General features: G+C 28.2%; 1 protein-coding gene across 3 annotated transcripts in view; it reads left to right on the forward strand.

The window, feature by feature from the left end:
• Window positions 1–19,156, forward strand: part of LOC114126986 (uncharacterized) — a 51,411-nt gene that overhangs the window by 25,892 nt on the left and 6,363 nt on the right. For 2 of the 3 annotated variants that reach the window (XM_027991058.2, XM_027991059.2), the window contains one exon: window positions 4,250–4,450. The gene's annotated coding sequence lies outside the window, so the exon portion shown is untranslated. Of the gene's footprint in view, window positions 1–4,249; window positions 4,451–9,225; window positions 9,463–19,156 lie in introns of those variants that run through there. The other variant, XM_050200195.1, reaches the window with a different exon arrangement.

Consider the following 19,156-nt stretch of genomic DNA (forward strand, 5'->3'; position numbering starts at 1 on the left):
AATTTATTTCGGTGTGTGTATATTGTGTCTCATCGTTATACCTAAATTATATTACTGCATGTGGGAGCTCGGTTAACGACCACTGTCGGACACGATAGATAATATTATTATTGTGAGAAAAAACCGTTTGTTTTGAATTCACGCGCCATCGAAACGAAATTGGGCGCTATTAGTTTATGTATCACCGATAATAACTATATATACGCCATGGTAGGCGCGTAGTAGGACGCGAACAAATAATTGTGTATTGTTCAGTTCTCTGTGAAATTGTCATTAAATTTCGTTCACATGTTTACAATGCACATATATTATGGTCTATAAAATGTACATATACAAAAATGCGTATTTTTTCTGCGAAAAGTGTTTTAAAAGCAATAATTCACAAGAATACAACCGACAGCACATCATGCGCATAAATATATATAATATATATATTGTACATTATGTTTTGACGATTGCATGTGTCACTTGTAATATAGTGCATATATACCTACTATATAGGTATACCGTTTGCAATATTGTTATAAGTGCAGAAATACAACTGAAGAAACTCTAAATGAAAATCGTTTTACCTTTTACAATTATTTCCGTAGAGATGACGCAGACAATTACTCTCAAGTATGAATTACAATTTAATTTCTTCTTTCCTATTGCGTCTATTTATAAAATATATTCATTATACAAAATATTTATTAGGTATTGAATATATCTTAAAAATTAAAATATGTAAAATTAAATACCTACTGCAGGTATTATCTTGACTGATTACGATTATGCGGAAATCATTATCACAGGTTAACACTGCGTTATATTATTTACCGATCGTTTTTTAATGTAGAAAAAATGATTTAAATAACTATTTCCTCAGCTCAAAAATCGTAATAACACTTATAACTCGTAAGAAGCGATGTACGACTACCGCTACCGCGTACTCCCAACACAACAAATGTATTTATTTTTTATTTTACAGAATTAAAGATTTTATATTACATTTTTAAAATGTACATTCCCTAAATATAATTGGGATTTTTATTAGGTACTATCAATTCTTCAGTACAATACGACGGTGGAAAATCAAATTATGATAAAAATTATAATCGAAAACAAATTTAAAAGTTTTTAAAATAAAATGTTTCTAGTAGTAAATACTACCAATATTTTTTAAATAATATATTATGATGTAGTTAACCTGGGGTAATCGCAATACCTAACAGTATTGTGTTAACCATCAACAAGTCAAGAGTTACAGTCAAAATTATTATAATATTGGATTACTAAAAAATACGCTTTGTGTTAGATTTGTTCGTAGGTACTTCTCGCTATAATCTCACTACAGGAATTTTGTAAAATTTGTCTATGTTTATCTTTTTTTTAATATATACAACCATTGCACCCTCATACTAATTATTTTTATACAATAATGGGAGGGTGTGTGATAACTTCAGTAAAAAAAATAAGCTTATAGTTCATATAATATAATATTATGATATTGTTATGTCATATTTTTATCTGTTTTATCAACTCAGATAAATCTTAAAACTCGTAAATTATATAAACGATCATAATATTAAAAAGCAATTTTGCCGCTACTGCGTGTAGGTCGTTAATTATTAGCTATCAATAGTGCAATTTCTGACCGAATATGCAATCGAAAATTCGGATACCAGTATTAACTTGGTACCAATTTCATGTTATATAACGATTATTTTTACGGAAATATAAAGAAAAAATATTGGCAGATGAAATGTACTAATTTGAATGAAGTCAACCGAGGTTAATTCTTATTAAGAATTATTATGGAATACATTTTCGATACTATAAACATTAGAGTTTTATAATAAGTATAATAATGTTATCAAATAACTAAACACGTAAATACAGGTTAAGTTGAGCTTAATTTTTGCAAGAATGCTTGTTTTCTCTAACAAATTTTCCGTTTTTATTTTGTAAATTTAACCACAGCGGGTACGCTCAAATTATAAAGATACCTTTATACATTATACATTGTAAAATCATAATATATTATCTACATGTCAGACATTATGTTAAAAATTAAATTTAGTATTCAATGTAGATATCGTGAGTTGTTCGATCATGTTTTGGTAACGCGTAATCAATTTCAACAGTTTTAAAAATTGTATTATAGCTAGTACAACATTAATTATACGTTACCTAAGGTTTGATATTCATAAATTACGTATCGAAACCAGAAAGATAGACCCTATTGTCATATTAAGCAGTAAGCACAATATATAACCTAGAAATGTGGTGGGAAGATGTTGATCTTGAATAATTGTCAACAAGTTGTTTGTTTTCGAAAGTAGCGCCAGAACGTCGTTCGAGACTTCATCATCGTATCCGAGTACCGAGGAGTAGTCTTATCTTGATGAGAATTTAGAGCATTTTCAAAATATGTGACTGTCCGAAAAGTCGAAAACGACTACGGTGCCAACGTATTGTCTAAATAGCTGTGGCAGTATAAACGTTATTAAACAGTTAATTAAACTTAATTTCGCAGAACCACCGTGGAAATTATTTGATAATTATTCACCGTCGGACTACATTTTTCGAACGGCGTAAAACTAAATTAGTTTTCAGTCCACGGCAAACAGTGTGTATATACTCTATACCTACATTATTATGTATATATATATATATATATATAATATTGTAATATTATTTGCACCGATGGCGTGTCTTCATCAAACGGTGGCTACAGCGAACGCTCTAATATTCCAATGTATGAGTAGTATAAAACATACCATGTGCCTATTTATATATATATATAATAGTATACATAGATATATAATATTATCATGACCAAATAGTGACTCGGCTCATCTGAGCGCGCGTGACTGATCACAATAATTACTGTCGATAAACATTTTCTACGCACAAGGAAATCGATTGTTGCTATATATATTGTTAATTACAACTACCGATGAGGGTCTGCAGCGAAAAACACGAACAATTTTATATACATATTATAATAATATATAATAAGCCTATATTTGCGACGATGCGATGGCTGCAATGACTGTTAAATATTATAATCTAAATCTAATACGCGTATATATAAGTATATATATATTGTGTGTGTAATATTCTGTGAACTGGAAATTATTTTTCGTATTAAACAATTTGCCGTTCCGTCTGTGCAAGTATATAATACGGTAGTACCTACGTACACGCGTTGTTCCTGTACACAGGAATACCGCCATTGGCCACTGTGGCGTTCGGAAGACGACACGGTTATGCAAATGTACGAAAAAATAATAACCACTACTGCGGAATCGGTTTTTATATAATATATAATATTATAATATATCTGTATAAATTCTGACGTACGTTTAAATAGAAAGTCGATATCGAACATATAATATAATGTGTATGACCGTGGTCTTGTGCGAGTACCCATCCCGCGCGTAGGTAGTAGCTTTATATTATTATGTGACGATGTCAAAATCACTGTAAACTAGATAATCATTCCTTATAGGAAGTGTGTACGCGTTAGATAATATTAATCGTCGGATCTTGTATTACCAGCTACATATGGTTATCGTTTTGAGCAATATTCCGTTTTTTATTACGACAGTTACCAGACCGTTTACGGTAAAAATATATACATAATATATACATGCCAAACACTCTGATCACAATGCGATTTTATATTTGTACACTTTATTGGCACTATATAGACGAAAAATAAAATAATTCATCGCTTGTGTCGTGTTATTCCGTGTACGTCCTTACTCCTATAATAATAATGAATGAAAATTGAGCGTGGGGCTTTTATTGTCGTTTCCGTTATAACGAGAACAAAAACGTCCAAGCTCCCCTTACTGTATAATAATAATATGCTCGCAGAAACAATGTCTTCCCATAATCTAGGACACGACTATAGGATTTTCCCAGCAAAAATCTTACCTAGATAAATAATAATTAACAATAGTAATTTTAATTAGGTTATAACTACCTATACATAGGTAACTATGCACTATTATTGTTATTATACTCACAAAACGATAAAACATCAAATATATTCAGAGAATACAAATCACTTACAATAAGTAATAATTTCTTGATGAAGATACATAATAATAAATTACGATAATTGTATACAATAGTAATAGCTGGTTATTTGTAATACCATTGGAATGACGTGTTCACGTGTATAATGTAAATTTTCTCCAAATTGATTGATTTGACAATAAATCTAAAGTAAATAAATTGTATTGATTTTTTTCAGAGCCGAAATTCAATCACTTATTTAAACAACTACCAAGTATTGAATATTTTATGAGAATCAATTTCCAAATGGACCGCTTAAACGTCTGTATAGTTTGAGTACAAACAGGCAACAGCTGACATACATCATATTATACTATATCAACAAGTTCAGAAAATAATTCAATTTACAATTTTGAGCAAATATGATAATTCAAATCAGGTAATATTATGTTTATAACGTAACGATTTTACTCTTTTTATTAATTTTCCATAAAATTGCTATACCTACTAACAATTATGAATTTTATGTGTACATTTTTAGTTTATTTATTTTTAAAACTAAATCGTAGGTTAATTGTAGTTTAAATGATTTAATACATTATACATCACTGTTACCCTATATCGACTATAATACATAATTACTAACGTCATCAGTATCTATATAATATATAATTATTATTATATAAATATAAGCAAGTAAGACTATAATATTATTATGTTGACTGTTGACATACTCGAGGAAATGTCATAAAATAATCAGTGTGATACGTCACAAGCATTCTCAGTATTCACCCTAATTTATTCCTTTAATATAATTTATTCAATCAAATACTGATTTTTAAACATTTTAAATAAACTTATAAACGTATATTTAGTTATTCAAATTACATATACTATTTAGGAGTGTTTCGCATAATGATACAAACTTCTTTTTTCAAACGAAATCAACTTTTTTTACTGTAAATTCTTAAAATATTGTTTTATTATGAATTATCTAAATTAAATGTTTAACAAATAAGATTTTATTAAAATTACTTACAAAGGATGAAAATCCTTGAAAATAGGTCTAAAAAAATATTAAATAGATTTAGTTTTAGATCTAATGATTATATTATACTCGAATAATTTTTATAAATTATTTATTGTTTAATGTTTATAGATTTACTTTATATAGCTAAAATTCTCAAACAATTATCATAGGTATCATTATTCTAACTAGTTACCAAAAAAATAACCCGATAAACCATTTATAGGAATAAAGGGTGAGCCTTATATGAAAAATAATATACCTATCACCACACTTATATATATTATTTAAATGTATAAATTTAAATATTTGAAAATATGATACCTAATTGAAAATATATAAAAAAAAATCCAAAAACCGGAGTTCGAATAAATTAATTATTAAATAAAAAATGTGGAGAACATGTTTAGCATGAAATTAAATAATATTATAATAATATATTCGAAACGTATCTATATATCTAATTCTAACTTAAGATACCATGTTATTGTCACTGAAACGTAATATTATATTTATGTTTTAATAATTACTTATTTAATCATGTAGGTATCATCACTCGAAGAAAAACAATAGATACATTTAAAAAACAGTTATACTTTATTTTTGATTTTAATATTGTATCCTTTTGTTAATATGCATACAGTATACATAATATTAGTACTCGGTATTTAGGTATTTTATTTATATTTAAATATATATATATATATTCTCAAAAATGTGTGTTTATAAACCACTACAATATATTATATATCTAGCTATATTATCATGTTCTTAGAATTAGTTGTTATTTTCATAATATATCAATGAACAATAAATATTATACTTATAAAAATACACTAATTTGATATACCTATCAATATAATACGTGCTTAAATATATAATACACTCCTATAAAATAGGTCTTGGAAAACATTAAATTAATGTGCGTATTAATTTTTTCTTAAAATCGTTAAAAGACAATCATTGAATCATTTATATAAGTGTATATTTATGTCAGTCTAATTTATGAATCATATTTTATTATTATTTTACACATTAAAACATAAATAAATAGATAAAAATATAAAATGTATTAGATAGGTACGGTGTATACATTTTAAGTTACCTATATATTCATTGAATGCTATTCAATAAAAATTTATTTTTCATGGATGATCAAGTTAAAATTATTGATCCGAAGAAGAATAACGTTATTGATGGTTAACGTGTCAATAATATCTTATACCCAACTAATTATACTTGAAACATTACACGTCATTTTATATACGATATACCTATAGATGTTTTTAAATATTTTTATTCTTAAATAATAAATCAAGTGTAGGTATATTTAAATACAATACGTACATTACTTATTATTCGTTATTAAACACCTTTAATATTTTTTAGAATCATTAAAAAAAGAAAAGCTGTAATCTATGAATATTTCAACTAATTAGAAATGATCTAAAATGAATACATTTAAATTAAACTGTGAGTACTATTAATATGTATACTATACGGTCTGTACGCATATTAATAAAAGGATTCAATTTTAAAATAAATCAAAATCATAACTCTTTTTTAAATACATCTATATTGTTTTTCTTCAAGTGATAACATTCGATAAAATCATAAAAATAATGAAGTATTACTTTATTATAAAACATAATATTAATATTAAATATTTAAAATATTAAGTTTTAGTGATTATAATATGGTACCCATCTTAAGTTAAAATATAGGTATTAGATACGTTTCGAATATATTATAATATTATAATTTATAAACGATTCTAGCGTTAAAGTCACCAAGGAATAAACATAATACATAATAATATATTATACGATTTAGGTACAACATACAAAATAGGTATATATTATTATAACTTTTTTTTCATACTTAATATAATAATTATATTATATTTGTGAATTGTGGTATCATATAATTAACAATTATTTTTATTAAAAATAGTATTAATTTTAATTAAATATATATATATATAATATGTAGGACGTAGGTATGTATGTATAATATTATACACATGTAAATGTAATTTTTTTAAGAACATCGACGTATAAAAGATTGGTCGATAAAATCAAAAATTGTTACAATTTTATATCAAATATAATAATCTTTAAAATTGGTATATTATAATTAGTGCTCGGACTTACCTATATGCTATACTATATTATAATTTATTTTATAATATAGTGTTATACTTTTATATTATAGTATATAGGACATAGGTATCATTTTGGTCTATTTTTAATTTGCCCTGATTAATAATTTAGTCTTTTATTTCAGTGTAACAGAACGCATAGTTGCATGATACATTTTAGTTGTTGGAAATTAAATGACGTATTTATGGTGTGAATTTATAATAAATAGCATAATATTGACAATATTTAATAAAATTATATTAATTTGACGACACATACAAAAAACACTATATTTAAACATATAATTTATTACTTACGTCTTACACTATAGTTTCCATATAAAATATTAAGTTACAAAAACCTGAATTTCGAACATATTAATCGTGTTATTCAGTGATGAAATATAAATCTATGTTGTTCGTGTAACGGAATTTGTAGTAAAATTAAATAGAATAAAAACATAAAATGCAGTCCAATAGTTTAAAATTAAAACCAAATGAAAAACACACACACTAACAAAATATAAATATAAACTACATTGATACAGCTGATACACCGTGTAATATAATATTATTTTGTATGTTAATAAGAAATCTGTTTTTTTTTTTTAATATACCTATATATATCGTATTGTATATATTATAGAATAATAGGACGTACAAAAATAAAAATAGGAACACATCTTGTATTGTAGTATCTATACACAACATGTACCTATATATATATATATATATATATACGTATAATATATTATATTATATATACATAGTATTATGTTGTTATACCGTGACCGTATTAACTTTGTGTGCAAAAGCATAACTCAATAATAAAATCAATCTATAGAGAAACAATATACGGTATTTCAAAGCGTGTATTTCGATAATGAAAATAAAAATATATTAATTTATGCTTTAATTAAAACTCGACTGATTTGGGCGGCGCAAAATAAAAATTTATAATAACGGACACCTCGTGTTTATTGCAGTGATGACGTCGTAATCGTAAAATTTGTTTTTATACTCGTGTATTTTAGTGATGTTCGGAAAACTGAGTCGTAGAGTTGAATCAGATTTTTTTTTCAGAATTCGAAAGTGTTTCGCGCGAACTCGACTCATTCGTATACAAAATGCAAGCAGCAGGTTGCACTGCTGCAGGCATATTATAATATTATGTGTGTTGCAGTAGATATTATTATTATATCCGCTGACCATTATTAGGTTTAAAAGCGCGCCCATGCTCGGTATGTGCTCTTCCGGTTACTCTATATATTAAAACGAATACTTTAACGATATTCGTGATGTCGGCATTATAGTAAGGTCATCATGGTTTTATGCACACACGTATTTTATCATACGTATTATGACCTGCGTACAACGGGTATCATCGAAAAATAAAAATAAAAATAAAGAATCGGGGCGATCGAAAGTCGCCAGACCGTCATTCGTGATATTATACGCGTATTATTCCACGAGTAATACAAAAATTGTCATTATAATAAGACGGACAAGTGTGTACACTATAATAATGATGTCGATAATAATACATATACGCAGATACAATTCGGTCAAACCGATAGCGTCCCACGCGCGACCGTTCGTGAAATAAACGCCATCGCGAGCTTCTGTTATTATTGTTGTCGTCGTTGTGCGTCGTTGCCTCATATTTTTTTTCCCGATCGTTTGCTCGCGCACGGATGCACTTCGATTGTAATCTTCTCTCTTCGTCTAGGGTACGCAAAAATCGACTGACCGTGTGTATATAGGTATATATAAATGAATAATGCGTGCGTTATACATATATATATACATATTAAGTGGGTTTGTGTGTGTGTTTACGACAACAATAATAATAACCCACTGTATGGAGGTCACCCTTTCGACGCGTTCGGAAATGGAAATGGAAGAAGTCACCTATACGTACGTGTAACCGGTGGCGACCGCGACCGCGGTAGTGGTCGGCGACGGCGAGGAGGAGAGTTCGATGCACCGGCCGCCGCCGCGATCTCAGCAGCCGCCGCCGCCGCCGCCGCCGCTGCCGACTGCCGACGGTATAATATTGTTATTATACCCGTCGCAGTCTTCGCGTTTGCAGGTCAGTTTTCACAGTTCCGTCCGTCCGTCTTCGCGCCCGCCACACACTCGTTTACCCATCGTCCGTCTCGCGTATTGCTCAGTATCATCGTAGTATATTATAGTCGTTTTTCGTTCCGTTTCCCTTCGGTCAACTGTATCGCGTGTATACGGTGTTCTTCTCACACGACGTTCGCAACCCCAAAGTTATTAAGTGAGTACTTTTGATTTATATATTATTATAATCTAGTAATATGTCTTATATATATATATGAAAATATAAGTTGTAACAAACGTTGTCCGGGCTATCGCGGCCCTCGTATCAGAGAAAATGAGATTTTTGGAACGAAGTTCCTTATTTTCTATTAGTACTTATATCGGTATCACGGTGTACGACTTAAAAAAAAATTGTATTTTTTTTTACAAAAGTTCGTTTTTCGAAAATCACTAGCCATGCTGACACTGCAGCAGATAATAAACGATAATGTTAGACAATATTATAAATATATAATAATAATAATAATAATGTATAATATAATAAATTTGTACTCGTGAACAATTTTCAATTATTTATCTATAATGTTTTATAAATTATAATTCTGATTACACGTAATATTTGAATGTTTCAAAAGCTATTTTTCGAAAATAAAATTTATAACACAATATAATAGTATTAAGTATACAATGTGCATTGCACAATTTGCACGTAACGTGTAACCCCATCATTGTGATATATAATTCGTGCGATACTGAACACTTACATTAAGATCTACGTAATCCCTTACATTTCACAATAATTTATATATTCCACGCGGTAAAAACATCCTGTTTAAGATTTTGCAAATTCGCTGGAGTACCTAAACACTCATCATATAAGGTATCTAATACCTCGGTAATAATAATAATTATCGTTGTTTTTGTTAAACTCGTCGAGTACATTGACGTGTGGGTTTACGACCTCACTCGCTCGTCATATTACACACGTATGTGTGATCTTACGTCCGACAAAACTGACACACCGCAATGGTATAGTAATAACTGTTCTTAACACATCACACGTCTATTTAACGTTTTCACACACATAAAAATCGACCGTTCCGGTGATGTACAGTATGGACACACCACATACGGTATGTGTTTACAAGTGTGACGTATGTGTATGAGTAAAACGGTCGTTTTATATTTACATCGTTCGATTGATTTTTAGTATTATAGGTATTAGTATATTAATACCTGGTGTACCTATACGAATGTCCGTTATTCGTGCGTAAAAAATCATTGTTTATATTATATTCAATCCAATGAATGAATTATTGACAAAATCGTCAAACCATGACTTGGCAATGGCCTTCCTGTAAACTGACCGCATTTCCGAATCAGATTGGTTCCCGCGAACGCGTCTTTTTCATAAAAAATTTCCTATGAATAAAATTAACAGATAAAAAAAGCCTAATAACCAAAACAATAGCATTCAATTAAAACGACTGCAAGACTCGGGTTAGAAGGAGTACAATATTATATTGTATTGTAGAATCGTTTGCGACGAAACATAATATTATGATTATTACAGCGGTCAGCGATCAATTATTATTATAATTATAACGATAGGTATGGTAAACAAACAATAATTAATATCGTCGATTAATAATTATATCTTAATATCTTATGGATAGCTGTACGCGAGTATTGAGTATCTCTTGAAATATGGTGTATTTTATTTAGAAATGTGCAAACATACCTATTATCAAGCGCGGTAAACACACGCGTGGTCAACTTATTGGTTTTTTCCTATTATTATTTTATCTAGACGAGATAGAAGTCTATATCATATAGCTATAGGATATAAAATAAATACATTTTTTCTTCACATTTTGATTTTTGCTTCGTGTCCAATCAATGAAACATGACAGAGTCACTTATTATAATTCTAAACGAAAAACGGACGTCCGTGTATATCCTATATTTGACATGGAAAATATGCTCGTGTGATTTTTTTTAACACGTACGATATATGGTTAAAAAAACAACAGTGGTTTTTTTTTAAACTTGTTCTACTCATTGGCTGGCCCCGTTTTCGTTTTGGACTACTCATTACAGATTACTCATGGTGTAAAGATGCACATTTACTATAGTTGTATATCAAGTCCATGTTAATTCAACTGGTTATATTCATTTCAATTAATTGATTGGCAGTATAAATGGTATCTAGGTTCACTTTCACAATTTGACCATAATCTAAAGCATTTTTTTTTTTTTTTATCTAACTGACGTCTCGCTATTGATGGAGCAAATTATCTGATTGTAAATTGCTTATCCAATAAACGTACGCAAATAATGATCTAAACAATTTGATAACTAATTTACCGATACTTAAATTATTAGCTTTAATAATCATTAATTCATAAAATTGTTTATACTTTTAGATTCCATAAGGTGTAAAATTTTATTTAAGTAGAAATGCGTTGTACGTAATTACGTAATTGATAAAAGACGATTTTAATCTATAAATAATCGTAGGTTATAATAAATATTTATAATAAACGCTTATTAGCTACAACTTTAGGATATGCAAATCCGGTTTTATCAATATTGATCATTTACTTTCGCAGTGAAAAAATCTTCCGATAGAATAAAACTTGCACGATGTTTCTACGAGTATATTTTAGATCATAGTATTATTTTCTTAACAACTAATTATTAAGTTATAATTATTATTTAAGCAGATAATTAAGTAGCTCGTGCATAGCATTTATGTTAGGACAAGTCAAAAGGACTAGTGTTATGACAACAGATAACATTTTGTATTCCTATAGGACTATTGGACTTAAAGTATATTTTATTTTTATATATTAAAATTTAACAAGTCCAACGAAATATATGAAATTTAACTAATTCAAGTACAATTCTGAGTAATTTTCGGCTAAAAATATCACTTATCACTAAATTTTTGAAATACATAGCTATATAATTGACTACATGTATATTGAACAAAAGACTAATTTAGAATAAGTAAAGTGGAAACCTTAAAAAAATAAAAAATAAACTCAAAGAAAATATAACTTTAAATAGATTATGCATTTAAAAAGTATATTAGGTACTACTTATTATAATATATTATCCGATTTTATTATTAGGTGTATTTGTTATAATTTATAATAACGATCATTAAACAAGTAGTAACAAATACCTCAACTACTTATTATCAGTATAAATTTATAAACAATTAATATATTTTATATTCGATGACATCAATATAAAAATGACGAATGTCGTAAATTTCCATAGAGTTGTGACGTTCTAACATCAATCATATTACGCGTGTAAAATATGATATAATATAATAATTATTATACACGGAAAGTACAGTTTTATAGTTAGTATATGAAAACAATATGAAAAACGACTTTTTGCTTTCAAGTAGCGAACGAAAAAATACCAATAACTGACCGAATAAACGTGCCGTTTACTGATGTATTATAATAGTACCTACCTATATTTCTGTGATTTGTTATAATGTATTATATGTACAGCCAACATAAAACCTGTGCTGATCGAAGGGCTTAACTATTATTATTTACGTTGGGCGCGGCTAAGCACGAATAAGTCTTGACGCGTACCGACGAAAACGGCAGACCGTCGACCCGCCTAGATAGTAAAATAATATACCGTGGGCAGTTCGATATTATATCCTTACCGCTATTAGTGCTTGTCAACAATGACCCGCACGACCACTGGCTACCACATTAAATTTTATATTGCATATTATAAAATATTCATGTTACCTATATTTTACAGTATAGTATACTTACGCCTTTATTGTAAAACACATTCGTATAATACAATTTATCAATATATGTCATATTCGATAATCGTAACGCTATTTAATATTATCGATAAATTGGCATAGTTAATAATTTATTTTAACTCGGTTATTGTTCCGTAATAATATGTAAGTTCGCGCGAACTAGATCCTTCCGAGGCTGTAACCCGATGACCGACGGAGACGTTCCGGTGATGAATACAATGTAAGCGATTATACAAAATATAAGTATTATACGTCATGAGTATTAGCTTCATTGAAGGTAGTATAATACGTATAACATATATTAAACCACAATAATATTTTACAAGCGAATTAACGCGCGAACGCACCCTCCCCGCCGTTCTATCCAAACAGGTGTGTGACGTTGATGTATAACTTAGGTCTTATGGGTACACAGAAAGAGTGCTATACCATCGTAATATACGTATAATATTATGTACGCAGACACATATATACAGACAAGCATACGCATACACACGCGCGCTCTTCTCGGGTTTAGCTCACCGAACACGTTATAACGGTAAACGCATTCCTGTATTACCAGTGAGCGTGAGCGCGTAAGACAACATATTACACACTATTTGACTGTTTATCTATTTATTATTAATTTCTGGGTGTGCGTGTTTTTATACATTGAGACGGTCGGTGAGTGTAAATAGCATATTATTACACGCTCGTTTATGTGGTCAATGTTTTATATATATATGTGTGTGTGTGTGTGTGTGTGTGTGTATTTGACTTGGCCAGAGACTTGAACGCGCGCGCGTGCGAATAAATATAGTCTGGTTTGTGACGCGTTACGTACATTATTATACATACGTCATATTTAAATACATTATATTATCCATTTCAATGGTGTATTATAATATTCATCGAACCGTTTACGATGCGTCCATCTACTTTGACAATGGTCGGACCTACTAGTCCTAAATTTATTTTTAGAAGTTTTTAATGTAGGAGAAACTGATTTCAAACTAGGAACTTCCAAAAAATACTCTCGGCCAAATCTGCGAAATTACGTCTTTGATGGTTGTATATTTCAGTTTTATTCGATTCACACTTATTATTATTAGGTTTTGTTTTACCTAGAATTTCGTTTTAATTGAACTGTACTGCAACCGAGCGTCATGTTTGACGGTCCACTCACGAAAAATAACTGTACATATTTTTCGTAATAATATATATTCGTAATACAGCTATCACGGCACAACGACCGAAATGTAGGTATTATATTACGTGTATGACGTTTCACGCATGGATATAATATCGTTGTGTCATTGTGTCAATATTGTGTTTGTATGTGTGTGTATGAGTATGAGTGTGTGGGTGGATGTAGCTATGTGCAGTTCGTAAATAATGACCGTTATATAACCGCAATCGAATTCGACTTTTATAGTTTTATTTATACATACTAATATGCACATAATATAATAATAAATAGTATAAAAGTATACACAGTAAATTGCAGCAGTATATAAATGTATAATAAAATATACCTATCTAATAATCTTACAATATATTATGTTTTTTAATGGTTTTAAATCTCACTTAAGTAATAAAATGAACCCGAATTATATTTTTTCATGTAATTAACGTGTTGATAAATGGATATTATTAAACAAATACGATCTTCGATGTATTATGTTATAATGAATTAATTAGGTATTATCTAATGTGTTAAAATTATATGTATATATATTGTCTTTGTTTTGACGATAGTGAGAAAATAAATTTTGTTTTTATTTTTATTTTTTTGGTTAAATTGAAATATTATATATGTAATAATATAACATAATATATAAGTAATTATATAATATTTACAAACTTTAAGTATAGGTATACTAAATAACTATAATATACGTTACATATTAGCTATATGTCAGGTTAGGTTTATTTCTGCTTTCTCCACTCATATAAATATTAGTCTAAAAAAAATGTTATAACCAAAAAAAAAATAGCAAACTCGTGACTTGGAATATTTTCAGAGATCTTATCGAAATTTATTATACACATATATATATTTAAATTTATAGGTCGTAAACTCGTTACTAAATTTAACCATGATACTAATTGTTAAAATAGACAGGAACTGAAGTATACGCGCAATTAGGGATACCTACATAATATTATATAGGAATATTTACTGTTTACAGTATAACTTTGTAAATTAAATTTAACAAAATGTCATTATTTGGAACTTTATTCGATATTAAACCATTATTTCTTAAATTATATTTTATATGCATAAAAATAAGATATAGATAGTATAGGTACATTTAGATTTAAGTATTGAATAAAGTCACAAATTTCTTAAAAAAAAAATAACACCCATGTGATATGAGTGTATGACGTAAATATATGACAAAAATATATTGTGTTTCAGATGCACATAAATTCTATAAAATATGTTGGTATATAAATCAACAATCACGTAGTTTTTATGTTTTTAAAATTACTCTGAAAAATGATAAATGATTGGTTTATCATTCATAACTTTACAATAACAAAAGGTTTAAAATTCCTAACGGTTCTAATAAATATATGTATATGCAGTCATACAGATTTAGAATACAAAATATCTCATACAATTAAGACCATAAAATATTCAGCCGACTCACATTATTTTATACATTCATATAAAATTATAATCTAAGTTTAAAGAAATAAAAACTTTTAAAAACGACGTAATAAATCGAGTTTAAAATGTTTGATGTATTATATATTACAGTGCATTAACTGTATAATACTAGTATACTATTATATGTTTGACACAGTTGTACGATTTAATAACTTTATTAATTTAAGTAATGTTATGATGATAGTTTATGCACTGTTTAGTTAAAATCGTCAACCTGAGATTTTCCTAATTCTTGTATGAAGTATATAATTTCTGTGCTAGGTAGGATGTTTTGTGGATAGATGTTTGTACTAATATTATTTCATGACGCACACGTTAAATTTACTGTTATAGACAAAACGAATTAGGAGCACATATCAACTTGGCAAGAATACTATTCTTTCTGGCCGAGAAGTAATATATATATAGTTCGTAAATATTTAAAATTATCCAAACCTTTCGTAAACATACCCACACGTGAACAGTCATATAATTTTATTTCCTACCGCATCGCTTTAGTTAACGTGTACCAACGTAAAAACAACCCAGTAACAATGCATGCATTCCATTCGTATAAATATATAGTAATATCATTACTATGCCCTATCCCAAGTTTAACCTTGTAACGATTCTATACAGGTATATATGAGGTGTCTTCCATAACTCTATCGACCGTATAACAAGTTATTAAGGCGTAAAACGAAGAAATTGGTGTATTCGTTTTAACGAATAAACCTTTTTATTTAAACTAATCCAAATAAAATACATGCTATAATGAAAATCATAAATCAGACACACCTGCCCTGGATAAGTTGTAAGGATAATAATAATAAAATTAATGATTGTATGTACCTCATTTCAAAATAATTGAATGAAAATGTCCTAATTGCGTTTTCAAAAGCAGATTACTCACACGATAGGTTTACAATTCCTAAAAAAAAAAAAACAGGTTATTAGTTCAAAATTATGTAATTATATGAATAAAACACTTTTTTCTTCAGAAATTTAGGATAAATAAATCCTAGATGAACCAATAAAATCAATAATAATTGCACGATTATCGATCGATAATCAAAAATCAATCGAGACGATAAATTTAGAAAATATTCTAGTTGAGTTGATGGGCAAAAATTTCCGGTTCACTATTTTTCAATAAAATCGTTGAAATTATTAATTTCTAATTTCTAATTCGACAATTCGCACTTTTTTTAAGCTTCTATTAAATTATAAAACACAAAACGTAACTTATTTTTACGCATGATACGTTTATAAATTACATGACTATTAGGTACCTATGTCGTATATTATATTATAGTTTGATTAATCACCCGTTTAATCCGACATTTGGTTGTTTATCTACTGCACATAAGCTTATTATAAGTACCGAATAGTCGTGTGACTATAATTTATTTTTAATTTTTTTTTTTTTTTTGCTTATTGAAATGAACAACGGACTTGGATATCCCGTATGCGAGTACGGCTTCCAAATGTCGTCACCGTTCAATACGTAGAAAAACTCGAAAATAGCACAATCGTTCGAATAATATTCATCATACCTACGTATCGTTCCAAGCTTGAACCACCTACCCCGGGGAGTCAACCGTGTAATGTGTACACATAATGTAACGTTGCAGTTATATATAGTGTCTATAACGGACCTTCTTATTTCTGTCACGACCGCGCGACAACGACAATAACGAAACAATATAGATAGGCGGTTTTATTATTATTATTATGATTATTATTATGATCATCATTCAGTGAACGGTAGCTCTCCGTTGTAACTGTTAATTTCTTTAGGCGGCAAACCACGTGAAAACGTCACACTGACGTGCGGTCATGTTGTTAGAATATGATGCCTTTGAAACGCTCTACCTCACCAGTGCACCACCCATCTACCCTCTCCCCACATCGCTGCCACAAAAAAAATAATCACTCGTTTATAATAATATTATAGTAATGAGTTTGGTTTCAGTCATACTTATATTATGTTATTACTGACACATTAGATGGTCAGAGCATTACCAATGAAAGGTACACACACAATCGCGCGATACAATAAGGTATTTATAGCGGTTGTTGAGGTGGTAGAAAAAATTGATCAATTTATCAATATTTTCGATGTAAGTGATCGTGTATTATTATACGCAGAAAAACGTCATTTTAAACATAACATCTCTGAATACCTAATACGCATGACACGCCAATCATTCTATTCAAACAAATAAATCACACTTAACTAAAAATCTATCGTCAATAGCGGTTGGAACGAAACGATAATGTAATTTACATAGGTATAGCCTGCACATAAATTGGTATAGCTTCTCCTAGGTTAGAACAGACAAAAAAAAATTAATTACAATAACTGTCCTGCAAGGTAATTAGCATAATATTTATATACAAATATAATAATAAATAATAATACAATTTGTGAATGATAATATGTGCTTTTAATACTTTTGTTAGTAAATACAAATAGTCGTATTACCTATCTTTAAAATACAAAACAAAATTATGAAATTAACACGGAAACTATTTTGAATTATTACAGCATAAATTACAAAAATAGTTATGATATAAAAATTTAAAACCGTTTTTATTATAAAAAGCGAATAACGCTTATTTTCACATTCACACGCTGAGTGATGAAATTTCTATAATATGAGAAATATTATGTTATTAATATACCTACATATTTTTTGTTTTAATTAGTTTAACATTTAATATAGGTGTATGACGTCGTAGTACCTGCTTAATTTCTTAAATTAATTTAATTATATAACCATTGTAATACAATGGATTAAATGGTTAAATCATTTACTTTTAATTTTATCTAGTATACCAACAATATAACAGTGTCTTAGAGTGAAATTATATATATTTTATACAAGTATAATGGTTTAAATTTAAATTTATTTTTCTGGGAAAATATAATCATTTGTATCTTACTTCACTTGATAAATTATACTTATTCTAAACCTATCACAATATTTTTAAAAGCTTACTTATATTTGTACATAGATATTGTATTATAAAATATAATAAAGGTATGCAAAAGAATATTTGAAAAATAAATAGTAAAATATAGAATTATTATAATCGATACTAGGTGCATATTGTGTAAAATCGATATCTTAAATTATTTTAATTTGTTTAACTAATAATTTTATTATTTTTTAAGTAAGAAATTTAATTATAAAACTATTATATTTAAATTGCATAAACACAATTGTATTTATAACAATTTCAAACAAAGTTGAGTTTACACTTTACATAAATATATAAATTAAAAATCAATACCTACTACGATATCAAAATAAACTATTGATTCTTTAAAATAATATGTATAATACATAGATTTACTATGATATATACAAATCAATAAAAGAAAAGAAATACAAAATTAATTTATAAATAAATATAAAACTATTATAGTAAGATGCATTTTTAAACTACCTTCTTTTTTTT

This window comes from Aphis gossypii, chromosome 1 (genome assembly GCF_020184175.1).
Source record: "Aphis gossypii isolate Hap1 chromosome 1, ASM2018417v2, whole genome shotgun sequence".
NCBI classification, from domain to species: domain Eukaryota; kingdom Metazoa; phylum Arthropoda; class Insecta; order Hemiptera; family Aphididae; genus Aphis; species Aphis gossypii.